Source organism: Brienomyrus brachyistius, unplaced genomic scaffold (genome assembly GCF_023856365.1).
Source record: "Brienomyrus brachyistius isolate T26 unplaced genomic scaffold, BBRACH_0.4 scaffold73, whole genome shotgun sequence".
Lineage (NCBI taxonomy): Eukaryota > Metazoa > Chordata > Actinopteri > Osteoglossiformes > Mormyridae > Brienomyrus > Brienomyrus brachyistius.
The window spans coordinates 730271-744869 of NW_026042348.1; the positions used below are offsets into that span (position 1 = coordinate 730271).

The following is a 14599-nucleotide window of genomic DNA, read 5'->3' on the forward strand; positions in this document are numbered from 1 at the left end:
GTACACTGTGAGCAGGTATACAGGCCAACAGAGCATGCAGATAATTACCTGTGACACCCATTGTACACTGTGAGCAGGTATACAGGCCCACAGAGCATGCAGATAATTACCTGTGACACCCATTGTACACTGTGAGCAGGTATACAGGCCCACAGAGCATGCAGATAATTATCTGTGACACCCATTGTACACTGTGAGCAGGTATACAAGCCAACAGAGCATGCAGATAATTATCTGTGACACCCATTGTACACTGTGAGCAGGTATACAGGCCAACAGAGCATGCAGATAATTATCTATGACACCCATTGTACACTGTGAGCAGGTATACAGGCCAAAGAGGAGGGAGACCTTCCAGTGTGTTATCAGCGTTCAGTTCAAAAGCCAGCATCTCTGATGGTATGGGGGTGCATAAGTGCATACGGTATGGGCAGCTTGCATGTTTTGGAAGGAACTATGAATGCTGAAAGGTATATAAAGGTTTTAGAGCAACACATGCTCCCCTCCAGAGGACGTCTGTTTCAGGGAAGGCCTTGTGTATTTCAGCAGGACAATGCAAAACCACATACTGCAGATATTACAACAGCAGGGCTTCGTGGGAGAAGAGTCCGGCAGCTGAATTGGCCTCTCTGCAGTCCAGATCTTTCACCTATAGAGAACATACAGTAATTACCTGTGACACCCATGGTGCACTGTGAGCAGGTATACAGGCCAACAGAGCATGCAGATAATTATCTGTGACACCCATGGTGCACTGTGAGCAGGTATACAGGCCAACAGAGCATGCAGATAATTATCTGTGACACTCATTGTACACTGTGAGCAGGTATACAGGCCCACAGAGCATGCAGATAATTATCTGTGACACCCATGGTGCACTGTGAGCAGGTATACAGGCCAACAGAGCATGCAGATAATTATCTGTGACACCCATGGTGCACTGTGAGCAGGTATACAGGCCAACAGAGCATGCAGATAATTATCTGCGACACCCATTGTACACTGTGAGCAGGTATACAGGCCAACAGAGCATGCAGATAATTATCTGTGACACCCATTGTACACTGTGAGCAGGTATACAGGCCAACAGAGCATGCAGATAATTATCTGTGACACCAATTGTACACTGTGAGCAGGTATGCAGGCCCACAGAGCATGCAGGTAATCATCTATGACAACCATGGTACACTGTGAGCAGGTATACAGGCCCACAGAGCATGCAGATAATTATCTGTGACACCCATGGTACACTGTGAGCAGGTATACAGGCCCACAGAGCATGCAGATAATTATCTGTGACACCCATGGTGCACTGTGAGCAGGTATACAGGCCCACAGAGCATGCAGATAATTACCTGTGACACCCATTGTACACTGTGAGCAGGTATACAGGCCCACAGAGCATGCAGATAATTACCTGTGACACCCATTGTACACTGTGAGCAGGTATACAGGCCAACAGAGCATGCAGATAATTATCTGCGACACCCATTGTACACTGTGAGCAGGTATACAGGCCAACAGAGAATGCAGATAATTATCTGTGACACCCATGGTGCACTGTGTGCAGGTATACAGGCCAACAGAGCATGCAGATAATTACCTGTGACACCCATTGTACACTGTGAGCAGGTATACAGGCCAACAGAGCATGCAGATAATTATCTGTGACACCCATTGTACACTGTGAGCAGGTATACAGGCCAACAGAGCATGCAGATAATTATCTGTGACACCCATTGTACACTGTGAGCAGGTATACAGGCCAACAGAGCATGCAGATAATTACCTGTGACACCCATTGTACACTGTGAGCAGGTATACAGGCCCACAGAGCATGCAGATAATTATCTGTGACAACCCATTGTACACTGTGAGCAGGTATACAGGCCAACAGAGCATGCAGATAATTATCTGTGACACCCATTGTACACTGTGAGCAGATATACAGGCCAAAGAGGAGGGAGACCTTCTAGTGTGTTATCAGCGTTCAGTTCAAAAGCCAGCATCTCTGATGGTATGGGGGTGCATAAGTGCATACGGTATGGGCAGCTTGCATGTTTTGGAAGGAACTATGAATGCTGAAAGGTACATAAAGGTTTTAGAGCAACACATGCTCCCCTCCAGAGGACGTCTGTTTCAGGGAAGGCCTTGTGTATTTCAGCAGGACAATGCAAAACTACATACTGCAGATATTACAACAGCAGGGCTTCGTGGGAGAAGAGTCCGGCTGCTGAATTGGCCTGTCTGCAGTCCAGATCTTTCACCTATAGAGAACATACAGTAATTACCTGTGACACCCATGGTGCACTGTGAGCAGGTATACAGGCCAACAGAGCATGCAGATAATTATCTGTGACACCCATGGTGCACTGTGAGCAGGTATACAGGCCAACAGAGCATGCAGATAATTATCTGTGACACCCATGGTGCACTGTGAGCAGGTATACAGGCCAACAGAGCATGCAGATAATTATCTGCGACACCCATTGTACACTGTGAGCAGGTATACAGGCCAACAGAGCATGCAGATAATTATCTGCGACACCCATGGTGCACTGTGTGCAGGTATACAGGGCAACAGAGCATGCAGATAATTATCTGTGACACCCATTGTACACTGTGAGCAGGTATACAGGCCAACAGAGCATGCAGATAATTATCTGTGACACCCATTGTACACTGTGAGCAGGTATGCAGGCCCACAGAGCATGCAGGTAATCATCTATGACACCCATGGTACACTGTGAGCAGGTATACAGGCCCACAGAGCATGCAGATAATCATCTGTGACACCCATGGTGCACTGTGAGCAGGTATACAGGCCCACAGAGCATGCAGATAATTATCTGTGACACCCATGGTGCACTGTGAGCAGGTATACAGGCCAACAGAGCATGCAGATAATTACCTGTGACACCCATTGTACACTGTGAGCAGGTATACAGGCCCACAGAGCATGCAGATAATTACCTGTGACACCCTTTGTACACTGTGAGCAGGTATACAGGCCAACAGAGCATGCAGATAATTATCTGCGACACCCATGGTGCACTGTGTGCAGGTATACAGGCCAACAGAGCATGCAGATAATTACCTGTGACACCCATTGTACACTGTGAGCAGGTATACAGGCCAACAGAGCATGCAGATAATTATCTGTGACACCCATTGTCCACTGTGAGCAGGTATACAGGCCAACAGAGCATGCAGATAATTATCTGTGACACCCATTGTACACTGTGAGCAGGTATACAGGCCAACAGAGCATGCAGATAATTACCTGTGACACCCATTGTACACTGTGAGCAGGTATACAGGCCCACAGAGCATGCAGATAATTATCTGTGACACCCATTGTACACTGTGAGCAGGTATACAGGCCCACAGAGCATGCAGATAATTATCTGTGACACCCATTGTACACTGTGAGCAGGTATACAGGCCAACAGAGCATGCAGATAATTATCTGTGACACCCATTGTACACTGTGAGCAGGTATACAGGCCAACAGAGCATGCAGATAATTACCTGTGACACCCATTGTACACTGTGAGCAGGTATACAGGCCAACAGAGCATGCAGATAATTATCTGTGACACCCATTGTACACTGTGAGCAGGTATACAGGCCCACAGAGCATGCAGATAATTATCTGTGACACCCATTGTACACTGTGAGCAGGTATACAGGCCAACAGAGCATGCAGATAATTATCTGTGACACCCATTGTACACTGTGAGCAGGTATACAGGCCAACAGAGCATGCAGATAATTATCTGTGACACCCATTGTACACTGTGAGCAGGTATACAGGCCCACAGAGCATGCAGATAATTATCTGTGACACCCATTGTACACTGTGAGCAGGTATACAGGCCAACAGAGCATGCAGATAATTATCTGTGACACCCATTGTACACTGTGAGCAGGTATGCAGGCCCACAGAGCATGCAGGTAATCATCTATGACAACCATGGTACACTGTGAGCAGGTATACAGGCCCACAGAGCATGCAGATAATTATCTGTGACACCCATGGTACACTGTGAGCAGGTATACAGGCCCACAGAGCATGCAGATAATTACCTGTGACACCCATTGTACACTGTGAGCAGGTATACAGGCCCACAGAGCATGCAGATAATTACCTGTGACACCCATTGTACACTGTGAGCAGGTATACAGGCCAACAGAGCATGCAGATAATTATCTGCGACACCCATTGTACACTGTGAGCAGGTATACAGGCCAACAGAGCATGCAGATAATTATCTGTGACACCCATGGTGCACTGTGAGCAGGTATACAGGCCAAAGAGGAGGGAGACCTGATAGTGTGTTATCAGCGTTCAGTTCAGAAGCCAGCATCTCTGATGGTATGGGGGTGCATAAGTGCATACGGTATGGGCAGCTTGCATGCTTTGGAAGGAACTATGAATGCTGAAAGGTACATAAAGGTTTTAGAGCAACACATGCTCCCCTCCAGAGGACGTCTGTTTCAGGGAAGGCCTTGTGTATTTCAGCAGGAGAATGCAAAACTACATACTGCAGATATTACAACAGCAGGGCTTCGTGGGAGAAGAGTCCGGCTGCTGAATTGGCCTGTCTGCAGTCCAGATCTTTCACCTATAGAGAACATACAGTAATTACCTGTGACACCCATGGTGCACTGTGAGCAGGTATACAGGCCAACAGAGCATGCAGATAATTATCTGTGACACCCATGGTGCACTGTGAGCAGGTATACAGGCCAACAGAGCATGCAGATAATTATCTGTGACACTCATTGTACACTGTGAGCAGGTATACAGGCCCACAGAGCATGCAGATAATTATCTGTGACACCCATGGTGCACTGTGAGCAGGTATACAGGCCAACAGAGCATGCAGATAATTATCTGTGACACCCATGGTGCACTGTGAGCAGGTATACAGGCCAACAGAGCATGCAGATAATTATCTGCGACACCCATTGTACACTGTGAGCAGGTATACAGGCCAACAGAGCATGCAGATAATTATCTGTGACACCCATGGTGCACTGTGTGCAGGTATACAGGCCAACAGAGCATGCAGATAATTATCTGTGACACCCATTGTACACTGTGAGCAGGTATACAGGCCAACAGAGCATGCAGATAATTATCTGTGACACCCATTGTACACTGTGAGCAGGTATGCAGGCCCACAGAGCATGCAGGTAATCATCTATGACACCCATGGTACACTGTGAGCAGGTATACAGGCCCACAGAGCATGCAGATAATTATCTGTGACACCCATGGTACACTGTGAGCAGGTATACAGGCCAACAGAGCATGCAGATAATTACCTGTGACACCCATTGTACACTGTGAGCAGGTATGCAGGCCCACAGAGCATGCAGGTAATCATCTATGACAACCATGGTACACTGTGAGCAGGTATACAGGCCCACAGAGCATGCAGATAATTATCTGTGACACCCATGGTACACTGTGAGCAGGTATACAGGCCCACAGAGCATGCAGATAATTACCTGTGACACCCATTGTACACTGTGAGCAGGTATACAGGCCCACAGAGCATGCAGATAATTACCTGTGACACCCATTGTACACTGTGAGCAGGTATACAGGCCAACAGAGCATGCAGATAATTATCTGCGACACCCATTGTACACTGTGAGCAGGTATACAGGCCAACAGAGCATGCAGATAATTATCTGTGACACCCATGGTGCACTGTGTGCAGGTATACAGGCCAACAGAGCATGCAGATAATTACCTGTGACACCCATTGTACACTGTGAGCATGTATACAGGCCAACAGAGCATGCAGATAATTATCTGTGACACCCATTGTACACTGTGAGCAGGTATACAGGCCAACAGAGCATGCAGATAATTATCTGTGACACCCATTGTACACTGTGAGCAGGTATACAGGCCAACAGAGCATGCAGATAATTAACTGTGACACCCATTGTACACTGTGAGCAGGTATACAGGCCCACAGAGCATGCAGATAATTATCTGTGACACCCCTTGTACACTGTGAGCAGGTATACAGGCCAAAGAGGAGGGAGACCTTATAGTGTGTTATCAGCGTTCAGTTCAGAAGCCAGCATCTCTGATGGTATGGGGGTGCATAAGTGCATACGGTATGGGCAGCTTGCATGCTTTGGAAGGAACTATGAATGCTGAAAGGTACATAAAGGTTTTAGAGCAACACATGCTCCCCTCCAGAGGACGTCTGTTTCAGGGAAGGCCTTGTGTATTTCAGCAGGAGAATGCAAAACTACATACTGCAGATATTACAACAGCAGGGCTTCGTGGGAGAAGAGTCCGGCTGCTGAATTGGCCTGTCTGCAGTCCAGATCTTTCACCTATAGAGAACATACAGTAATTACCTGTGACACCCATGGTGCACTGTGAGCAGGTATACAGGCCAACAGAGCATGCAGATAATTATCTGTGACACCCATGGTGCACTGTGAGCAGGTATACAGGCCAACAGAGCATGCAGATAATTATCTGTGACACTCATTGTACACTGTGAGCAGGTATACAGGCCCACAGAGCATGCAGATAATTATCTGTGACACCCATGGTGCACTGTGAGCAGGTATACAGGCCAACAGAGCATGCAGATAATTATCTGTGACACCCATGGTGCACTGTGAGCAGGTATACAGGCCAACAGAGCATGCAGATAATCATCTGCGACACCCATTGTACACTGTGAGCAGGTATACAGGCCAACAGAGCATGCAGATAATTATCTGTGACACCCATGGTGCACTGTGTGCAGGTATACAGGCCAACAGAGCATGCAGATAATTATCTGTGACACCCATTGTACACTGTGAGCAGGTATACAGGCCAACAGAGCATGCAGATAATTATCTGTGACACCCATTGTACACTGTGAGCAGGTATGCAGGCCCACAGAGCATGCAGGTAATCATCTATGACACCCATGGTACACTGTGAGCAGGTATACAGGCCCACAGAGCATGCAGATAATTATCTGTGACACCCATGGTACACTGTGAGCAGGTATACAGGCCCACAGAGCATGCAGATAATTATCTGTGACACCCATGGTGCACTGTGAGCAGGTATACAGGCCAACAGAGCATGCAGATAATTACCTGTGACACCCATTGTACACTGTGAGCAGGTATACAGGCCCACAGAGCATGCAGATAATTACCTGTGACACCCATTGTACACTGTGAGCAGGTATACAGGCCAACAGAGCATGCAGATAATTATCTGTGACACCCATTGTACACTGTGAGCAGGTATACAGGCCAACAGAGCATGCAGATAATTATCTGTGACACCCATTGTACACTGTGAGCAGGTATACAGGCCCACAGAGCATGCAGATAATTATCTGTGACACCCATTGTACACTGTGAGCAGGTATACAGGCCAACAGAGCATGCAGATAATTATCTGTGACACCCATTGTACACTGTGAGCAGGTATCAGTACTGACTACTTTTTATATTGAGTCACATGTTTTATGTGAATTACTTTGTACTGAACTGAAGGCCAGTATTTGTCACTGCGAATATGTTGTTGCAGACGTCCATCCAGAAATCAGAGCTGGGGGAAAAGATAAGGTCCTTATTCCAATAAATTTTTGGTACAAATATCAATGTGTCTGTCGCAGATGGAGGATTATATATTCTAGAGGTTTCTTTTTATTTTTAAGTTGCAGAATGTTGTCTCATCTGAGGAGGATTCAGTGTATTATGTGTGAGGTCCATTTTGGTTTTGATGCTGGATTCAGTTAGTAAATATTAGAAAAATTGCATATTCTCAACTCGTATTTATGGATTAAGTCTTCGAATGTCATGAAATGACTGTTACTGAAAAGGAGGTGGAGATGTGTAATCCCTTTCTGTCCCCGTGAGTGATAGTGAATAGTGATATTGTGAAGTAGGAAGTCCAGATTATTCCAGATTGGCGTGTATTTACAGGGTCTGAGAGTACAGTTAGTGATTTTAATGGCTTTCCACTGGGCTGTCAGTGCTGTGGAAATGGCAGCACTGTGTTGTTAAAGCAGTTTTGTTTCTTTAATGACATTTTGAGTAAGTCTGCATGTCTGAGATTTTTACAGTACAGCTGCTCCTGCTGTAACCATGAGCTGCTGTTACTGCTGTAGTGTGACCATTTAGTTAAGTCTTGCAGTTGATTTGCTAAGTAATAATTAAGAAAAATGAGCTTGTAATCCAGGGGCGGCATGGTGGTGCATTGGTTAGCACTGTCGCCTCACACCTCTGGGACCCGGGTTCGAGTCTCCGCCTGGGTCACATGTGTGCGGAGTTTGCATGTTCTCCCCGTGTCGTCGTGGGGTTTCCTCCGGGTACTCCGGTTTCCCCCCACAGTCCAAAAACATGCTGAGGCTAATTGGAGTTGCTGAATTGCCCGTAGGTGTGCATGTGTGAGTGAATGGTGTGTGAGTGTGCCCTGCGATGGGCTGGCCCCCCATCCTGGGTTGTTCCCTACCTCGTGCCCATTGATTTCGGGATAGGCTCCGGACCCCCCGCGACCCAATAGGATAAGCGGTTTGGAAAATGGATGGATGGATGGAGCTTGTAATCCACCTTGAGATTTATTTTTCTGTAATGTGGAATGTTTGATGTTGCGCTTTTGTTTTTCCAGCAAAAATGTGACATTAATGAGTTAAGAGTTTGAAAGAATTTTTCTGAAATTATTCTGGACGAGTAATTTTATTTTTATTGATTCAAGTGGGAGACTCATCTATTGTTTTGAATAAGGGGGAGTAGTTGAGGGTAACCAAGTCAGACAGCCTGTGGGAGATGTAGATACCCAAGTACCGGATATTTCCAGTGTGAAATGGACCATCCTGATCAGCTGATTCCCAGGCATCTTCAGACAGTGAGAATATTATGGGTTTTTTTTCCAGTTTATTGTGTAGTTTGATATATTTTGAAAAGGTATTAATAAAATTAAAATTTCATATATTGAGGGTTTCGTAAAAACAGCAAGATATCATCTGCATAGAGATTAATTTTGTGTTGTTATTAGTATGAATTCCATTTATTTCACTGTTCTGTCGTATTGCTGCCACAATTGTTTCTATGAAGATGGCAAACAGTGAAGGAGAGAGTGGGCATGCAGGCCGTCTTCCCTGTCGCAGTGTGAATGCAGGTGATGTCATCCCATCTGTGACACTGTAGCTTTGGGGGAGGTGTACAGTATTTTAACCCAGTGGGTGAACGACTCTCCGAAGCCAAATCTATGCAATGTATTAAAGAGGAATGTGCAACTGACTGTCAGATGCCATTTCTGCATCTAATGATGTAATCATGGTTTTAGTATGGGTATGCTGAGCAGCATTGACTAAATTAAATAATCTATGGATGTTGTCTGAGGCATGTCTGGTCTTGATGAAATCTGTCTGATCAGGATGGATTATAGTAGGAATGACTGACTGTAACTGAGTGGCGAGAGCTTTTGGAATGATTTTCAAGTTATTCATTAATGAGAGTGGTGGGTAACTGGAGGGTTGTGTTTGGTCTTTATCAGGTCTCAATAACACTGTAATGGCCGGTAACTGGAGGGCTGTGTTTGGTCTTTATCAGGTTTCAATAACACTGTAATGGCGGGTAACTGGAGGGTTGTGTTTGGTCTTTATCAGGTTTCAATAACACTGTAATGGCCGGTAACTGGAGGGTAGTGTTTGGTCTTTATCAGGTTTCAATAACATTGTAATGGCCTATACATTTCTGCAGGGTAACCATCCGGTCTGGCGATTGGTTGTTAGGCATTTGGTTGAGGACCTTATGGAGTTCTTCTGATGTTAATGGTGCATCAAGCAGAGGTGGAGATTTCAGGTCCAGGGAGTACAAATCCAGACCAAGATTTTGTTTCAACAAACCAGTTGAGTCTCTGTGACTGTGACTCTTTATATTCATCTGGTTGGTTGAAACAAAATCTTGGTCTGGATTTGTACTCTCTGGACCTGAAATCTCCACCTCTGGCATCAAGGGCATTTGCTGTTTCATTGGTTAATATGGGTAAGTCTAGATTATTTGTAAATGATTCTATATCAACTGGATCTGGTTCTGAGAAGTATAGGTTCTTATAAAATGTTCAAAAGATGTTAATTTTGCGTGATTATTGAAATATTTATTAGAGGAGTCACTTTTGCTTAAAAGTAATGCTTGTAATGGTCAGGTGATCTTATTTATTGTGGATTTTTTTTCCATCTTTCTGCAGACTGTCAGGCTGCAGAGTCACAGAAGAAGGCTGTTCTTCCCTGGCATCAGCTCTGAGGTCAAACCCATCAAACCAGAGAGAGCTGGACCTGAGCTACAATCACCCAGGAGACTCAGGAGTGAAGCTGCTCTCTGCTGTACTGGAGGATCCCAGCTGTAAACTGGAGAAGCTGAAGTGAGTACAGAGTGTGTGTCTGACACGCTACAGATACTTATGCATGTATGTGAAGAAGAGGCACCAATTAATAAATGGATACAGCAGTACTATGTCATTCTGCTTCTCCTGTAGTGTGGATTACGGTGGAGAGTGCAGGACCAGAGCAGGCTTACAGAAATGTAAGTGTCTTTGCATGTTTTTATTAATAATACCATGAATACTACTGTATGTTATGGTTGTATTCACACAATTGTTGTGATGAGAGGCTTTTTGCACTGTGTGTAGATGGATTTCCATGTTTGTGTTTAGGTGAGTTTCATGTCATTTTAGACAAACATCCAAACGCGAAACAAAAAATCAAAATCATCACCAAAACAGTATCAATTAATTTAATCGGTTTTTAAAATACTTTTTGCAAATGCTTTATAGCTGCTTGTATTATCTTCGTGTTTGTGTGGGAGTGTAGGATGGTTAAATATATTCTGAATTAGTTATACATATTTAATTTCACAAAAAAAGAATCCTTTGCATTTGTTCTTTTTGCGCATGCCGTGAGTGTATGTGTTTTCTGTGAGAGATTCGTTAGTATTGTCCTAAGGAGGCACCTGTAGGCAGTGAGACCGGACTCTCTCCTCAAGTGCAAAATGTGAATTTGCATTTTTACAGGGTGGTTCTGGAATATTCCTTAAAATTCATGAGAGAATATTACTGATTGGTCACTGAATCCCTTAAACTAGGGGAGCCCAAATCCAGTCCTGGAGGGCCAGAGTCCTGCACATTTTTGGGTTTCCCCTCATTTAACACACCTGATACATCTCCTTGTGCTAATAACCACACAGCTCTTGAGCTGAATTATTTATGGTGGAACAGGGAAAGAACTTTGCTACACAGGGCACCGCCCCCCCAGGACTGGATTTGGACACCCCTGCTTTAGGTAGAAGAAACAGGCAGCACAAGTCGATGTTAACTGGCCAATGAAGTAGTGCCCCTCTCATAAATATTAATGAGCCAGCCAATCGTGTAGGGCTTCACTCGTGAATATTAAAAAGTTCTCCTGATCCACTGTGCTAAAAGAAATTAGCGCCCGGGACACACTGGATGTGCGGCGGAAAATATGAAATTTCATTTCGGCGCCCATGTTAACAGATTAGAGCGGCCGCGTGCGCGAGATGCGGGGCTCACGCCTCGCGGCAGCGGCGCAGGATCTACAGTCACGCGCGCGGTAAGCGGTTCTCTATGGAAGCGTATTGCATTCATCTGGGAAAAATTAATTCTGTTTTTCCGAATTAATGAGATAATAATCCCGTTTTTCAGAGCAATATTTTTCATATTTAATGAAAACCTTCCTGTTTTTTGTGATGCGCGCACGATCTGTGCCGGAATCATCGTTTATATCAGAATCCAGATCCAAATGTTTATTAAATATCACTTTAAACGTGTAATAATATTACTTACATATTCTGTTATTGATGGCCATTTTCGAGCCGGATGCGCCGGAATTAGCGGTTTGAAGGAAAGACACTGACTTTAGTATTGATCTCTGGTGCCGTTTTGTGGTAAATATGCTTGTGATGAATATGTCTGATGAATGTCGCTGCTTTGTCATTTTTTAATTAAATTAATTAAGCTGTTAGTTTAGCTCGCGCCCCATTTTGGCGGCTCTTCCCGCCGCCGTCGCGCGCCCACTTTATGTTTCATAAACTTCAGTTCCCGCTTCGTTAGGGGAAGCTGTGCTGTTTTTATATCGTACAGAAACATAAAGTACAGGCGGCCTGATGGGATTAATAATTCTTCCTCCTGCCTACAGACTCCTGCCAGCTGACGCTGGACCCCAACACAGCAAACAGACGCCTGTCTCTGTCAGGGGGGAACAGGAAGGTGACATGGGGGGCAGAGCAGCCATATCCTGATCATCCAGAGAGATTTGACAGAATCTACCAAGTTCTGTGCAGAGAGAGTCTGACTGGCCGCTGTTACTGGGAGGCTGAGTGGGATGGAGATGCAGTCCTGATAGGAGTGACTTATAAAGGGATCAGGAGGAAAGGAGGGAGTTATGACTGTGGGCTTGGATACAATGACAAGTCATGGTGTCTGTACTGTTATACTGACAGTTACTCTGTCCTGCACAATAATAAACAGACTCTCATACCCATACAGCCCTCAGGCCCCCGCAGAGTAGGAGTGTATCTGGACTGGGGGGCTGGTGCTCTGTCCTTCTACAGAGTCTCCTCTGATGGACTGACCCCCCTGCACAGATTCACCTCCTCATTCACTGAGTCCCTCTATCCAGGGTTTGGGGTTTATAGAAACTCCTCAGTGTCACTGTGACGTGTTGCTGGTTCTCCTGGCAAAAGGGTAAAATCTCTGCTTTTTAACCTTTATAATCCTTTTTACTCTGAAATGTACAGTACTGTGCAAAAGTCTTAGGCAGGCAAAGAAAATGATGTTTAGATTATCCTCCTGTTGGTGTAAAACTATGATATGATGCCTGTCAAAGTGTGTCAGCTTCGCCATTTCAGAACCTCTGCTAAAATCATCCTGGTATTTGCAGCGACCGTCCAGTGCAGCCATGTATTTTTTGACTTGGCCACTAACAGACCTCATACAGCTAGTCAATCTCTCACTGACTTTTTAAACCAATATATTTATATGTTTAATTGAGCTGTTGGGGAAATTTAACAAAATCATGGAACGGCTGAGGTGCCCCTGAGGAGAAGTTTGGGAACTGAAGCGGTGTTCATCTAGCCATCCAACTAGATATCAGTAACTTTTTAGAAAACAGAAGAAATTATTACTAGTTTTTATTGTGTTACTTATAATTTGCACACGTTCTAATGTTAAATTGTGTTTTTTGTTCTAAGCCAAAGTACACTTGCTACCCAGATAAACAGCTTTAAACATTTCTTTGGACTGCCTAAGACTTTTACACAGGACTGTATGTTTGGCAAAAAATAAATGACTGTGTTCAGTGAGCTGAATAAACATGAAAAATATAGTTTTTTATACGTTTTCTCTCTGACTAAAATGTAATTAAATGTAATCCTGATTGGGGGGGGGTATCCCCTTCTCTTGTATATGTACATTTTATATATTATATATTTATGTCCATTTACTGTATTCCCTCCCTGTACAATGACAATAAAGGCTTTCTGTTCTGTCCTATTAATGTCCTGCTTCAGCGTCACCCAAAGCATAACTGAGTAACATAATGAAACCACAGTCTGCTGGATTAAGTTAAATTCACTGTATTACTGCAGCTGAACAACACTGACATAATGACACTGAAGCAATGTGTATAATAATCATTTAACTAGAGACATAACAGACTGAAAAAAACTGGAAAATATAATTATGTCCTGGTTCAGTGGATTAAAGTAAATAAAATTATTATAAATATATTTAAATAAATAAAGAAATTTGATTTGTTAAATAATTAACACCCTTGCCACCCCCACCTCCCAGTAATAGGTCTGGTTGCTCCCCCGTTGGACAGAACAGGTGGGTGACCAGGCAGCCTTGCCACCCCCACCCCACTATAAAAGGTCTGGTTATGCCCCCGTCAGACAGAACGGGCAGGTGCCCAGACACCCTAACCCCCCCCCCCCCCCCCCCCCCCCCATCCGCACTGTAAAAGATCTGGGTACTCCTCCATAGGACAGAAGGGGCAGGTGCACAGGCACCCTTGCCACCCCCTCCCCACTGAAAAAGGTCTGGTTCTCCCCCGTCGGACAAAAAGGGCAGGTGCCCAGGCAGCCTTGCCACCCCCACCCCACTGTAAAAGGTCTGGTTATGCCCCCGTCAGACAGAACGGACAGGTGCCCAGACACCCTTGCCACCCCCACCCCACTGTAAAAGGTCTGGTTCTCCCCTGTCGGACAAAAAGGGCAGCTACCCAGACACCCTAACCCCCCCCCCCCACAACCGCACTGTAAAAGATCTGATTTCTCCCCCGTAGGACAGAAGGGGCAGGTGCCCAGGCACCCTTGCCACCCCCACCCCCCTGTAAAAGGTCTGGTTATGCCCCCGTCAGACAGAACGGGCAGGTGCCCAGACACCCTAACCCCCCCCAACCCCACTGTAAAAGGTCTGATTTCTCCCCCGTAGGACAGAAGGGGCAGGTGTCCAGGCACCCTTGCCTCCCCAACACACTGTAAAAGGTCTGGTTAAAGCCCAGTCAGACAGGACGGGCAGTTTCCCAGG

General features: G+C 45.3%; 1 long non-coding RNA gene across 1 annotated transcript; it reads left to right on the forward strand.

The window, feature by feature from the left end:
• Positions 1-634: 634 nt before the first annotated feature.
• Positions 635-8226, forward strand: LOC125726517 (uncharacterized). The gene is made up of 8 exons (XR_007388208.1): positions 635-1012; positions 1261-1694; positions 2321-2444; positions 3065-3808; positions 4806-4929; positions 5984-6045; positions 7229-7414; positions 7477-8226. It is a non-coding gene; the product is annotated as an uncharacterized LOC125726517 (long non-coding RNA).
• The last annotated feature ends 6373 nt before the right edge of the window (positions 8227-14599 follow it).